Raw genomic sequence first — 3,933 nt, 5'->3', positions numbered from 1 at the left:
CACAGAAAACCAAAGTAGTAGTGAGAGGAGGATAATATAAATCACGTAATAAGTTTTGAAGCCAACTTGTTTCAACCACCATGTTTGCAACTCCACGATACTCTGCCTCAGCACTAGATCTTGAAATAGTTCCATGTCAGATGTCTTTTAGAAGACCATGAGAGTAAATTTTGAAGGAGAAAAACACAGTATGCAGAGGTAGAGCACCTGGAAGAGGAACAGCCAGCCAAATCAGCGTCTGAGTAGACAATAAGGCCGCAAGCAAGGGACACATATAACTATAAATTATGAGCCAATGTACCCTAAATATATCGTAGAAACAATTTGAGAGAAGCAAAATGGGTCTCTTTGGGGTCATGCATGTACATGCAAACCTGTTGAATAACATATGAAGTGTCTGGGTGTGACATCCCCAAATCCATGGTCATTTTAAAAATTTTATTTATGCTTATTTGAAAATCAGAGTATTCATTTTAAAGAATAATATTGCGGTATTTGTTCCCATAAAACATGATAAATATATTATCAAAGCATTTCCGAAGAAAATGTATTTTGTTTGTATTAAAACTTTGGGATGTCATCGTCAATACAGAAATATAAGCATAAATAGACCTTACATTCATTTACACTAATGATTTACATCTCCTTTAATCTCTCGATGTAATGTAGCTTCATATCGACACCTGTGATATAAATAAACTGAATAGGTCAGGTTGGCAAACCTGGTGAGTACATAGGGTTTTCAACCCATAATAATATAGTTAAATTGTTTCTTCACATAATTCATGTCAAACAATTAACCCAATTACCCATCCCCATTTTCTTCATTTAATCCTCCTTAAAGATTTATCGTAAGGGTCATCTCCTACATCATATTTACCTCTCATCTCCTTACATATCATTTCCTTATATGTTTGTTCCTAAGGACTTTTCCTGAGGATCATCGCCTACATCGCATAGACAATACTGATTCGGGGATTACTCCCCCAATACGTTTCCAGTAAGGGTTAGGGTATAAATACGTAGTTACAACATCGCCTGAACTTATAATTCAAAGTAAGGGTGGGTTAGAGTATCATCGCATGAATATATAGTTACAACATCGCATGAACTCACAATTCATCACCTACAGGTTATGAGGCTGTTGGTGTTTCCACATGACTGTCTATAATGGTCTGTGGTCGCCATCTATACTTTGGTAGATGACTACATCGCCAGTCAAGGTTATGGAATCTCCTCTCATCCCACATCACCTATTTATCACCACCTATCTATCATCGCCTAGTTATCATCACATTTCTATCATCACCTATCTCTCATCACCCATAGTTACCCAATATATATTTATAAGTATAAAAATATTTATACATTTTAAACCACGTAAACATGTGTAGATCATTCATCTAGCATAGATATCAGGAACGCAGATAATATGCACACATAGCACGTAATTTATATTAAATACTTCATATATATGTGTAAGATGAAAGTAAATATGCAATCACTTGTTAAAGTGATGATTCCAAACTCGGCAGCGCTTTGCTTCTAACGATTCTATTTTCCTTCGACGAAACCTACTATTATTACCACTAGATTTTAGTCTAATATTTATTGCGACTATTTACGAGAAATATTGTTTTTCAAGTGTTAAACAATACTTTTCAACCACTATGTACAGACAGGGCCAGATATGAAGCACCGAAGGGCAGGACCATTTTCGCATTATAGCACTTCTGAAATCCAGCAACCCTATGCGGCCCTTGAAACCAGATTCCTCGTACCCTGAGTAGTTATAAGATATTATAATAATACTTTGTATATATATTGTGTATAAGTTCATAATAATGATATTTAACTTAAACATAAGCTATACTTAAAGTAGAGTAAGCATAACTCACTTACTAGGAGGTTTGGCTAGGAATCGGGCTCTGCGGTGGCAGAACTTCTGAGCCGAAAGCTCTTCTTCTCGGAGCCTTCTGGCGCTCCGGGACTTGCCTCTTAGCACTTGGGAAGTACTAAGTCTTGGGAGGGGTTTAGAGAGATGTTTGAGAGAGAGAGAATGGGAGAGGTGTGAAGGAAATTGAAGATTTGCGCCTCTATTTATAGGCTGGGAAATGGCCCAACTTGGCGAGTTTTGAGCCTCCAAATCGTCGAGTTGAGTGCTAAGTGTCACCATCTTGTGGCAAGGCATGGGGAGGAAGCATTGGTCAGGATTGTGCCACGTGTCACTCGCAGATTACTCCAAAAACTAATTATCTTCTAAAATCCGTAACTTTCGCATACAAGCTCCGTTTTTGACGTTCTTTATATCCGCACGTAGGCTGCAATGTACTCTACAACTTTCATTTAGACTTCGTCTGTTAATTTTTAATTTATTTTTAAAGTTATTTTTTAACAGGCCTGGACAGGTAAAGTCCGTTAAAAATTCATAACTTTGTCATCCGACGTCCGTTTTTGTCTGTCTTTATATCGTTGAGCTCCTATTAATGATATCTTCGATTCTCGTTAAGATTGTGTCTGCTAAAAATCGTTCGATCTAAAATTTGGATTCTGGGCTGTGCACTGCTACGCTAAATCTTAGAAAAATCATAACTTCGTCATACGAAGTCAGATTTGGACGTTCTTTTCATGCACACTCTCAGTTTAACGTATACTTCAAATTTTGTTTGGATCGCTAAGGCTAGAAAGTATTTTATTGCAAGCCCACTTTTTATGATTCCTAGTGTTGTGTCGGTTTTTCCATGAAACTTCGATAGACCATAAGTTCTTTGTTATAACTCAGATTTCAACGTTCTTTATATGTACGGAACCCTTGTGGCATATACTATAACTTAGTTAAGATTATTTATTATAAATAATCTTTCATCAAAAAGTAATTTTTGATGCTTATTGTGTCTAAATTGACTAGCCCGAATATGCGGGCGTTACACTAGGCGAGTAAATGTCAAGTATTAAAGAGCACCTACAAGACAGTGATATAGAGTCGGATCCTCAACTGGGGGTTGTACCATCAAAATTTGTAGTAGTTTCTGCAGGAGTTCGAGCGGGTTTGCAATTAGACATATGTACTCTAACCAAAATCTTTGTAGCATATTTTTGTTGAGAGAGAAACATTCCATGGCGATCTCTAGTGGCTAAAATTCCAAGAAAGTAATTTAAGGATCCCAAGTCAGTCATTGAAAATTATGAACTCAAGGTCATTATGACATGCTGAAGGAGACCTATGGAAGATGCAATTAACACAATATCGTCAACATAAAGAAGATGGTATGCACTATGATCTCCCCGTCTGTATATGAAAAGAAATTAATTAGATTTGTTGTTGACAAAGCTAAAGTGAGTGATAAACTAAGCAACTATGTGGTACGACATTCTAGGGGCCTTCTTGAGACCATAAAGATATTTTTGAAAAAGGCAAACATGATTAGGAAGTGACGGGTTTCAAAAACCCGGTGGTTGGTGCATATAAACGGTCTCCTGAAGCTGCCCTTAAAGAAACACATTCTTCACATCCAACTGATGAACAGGCCAGTGGTGTGATAGAACAAGCCTAAGGGGCTGTTTGTTATCATCTTACTGGGACCGATTCAGCGATTTGGGCTGACTCGGTCAGACGAAATACGTTTGGGGAAATAGCTTTCTCAATCAGACATATCTGACTCATAAGGATCTCGCTCAGACCATAAGACATAGCTGACTCGAAAAATTAACTCCATGCCCTCTCGTTTCTTTCTCCTTATCGTGACCTAATACAGAGACAACAAGGAATTAGGCCGCCATCGAGTCTCTCTGATCGAGCTCCGACGGGATCGAGTCTCTCCAACGTCGTTGTCCCTCCCCAGTCCGACTACCGGCCGGCCAGCGACCTTCCCTCCGATCAAGCTCCGACAGGATCGACGTCAAAATAGGTGTTATGTTTTCCTGTGAAAATTA

This window comes from Lactuca sativa, chromosome 4 (genome assembly GCF_002870075.4).
Source record: "Lactuca sativa cultivar Salinas chromosome 4, Lsat_Salinas_v11, whole genome shotgun sequence".
NCBI classification, from domain to species: Eukaryota; Viridiplantae; Streptophyta; class Magnoliopsida; order Asterales; family Asteraceae; genus Lactuca; species Lactuca sativa.
This window is presented reverse-complemented; position numbering follows the sequence as displayed.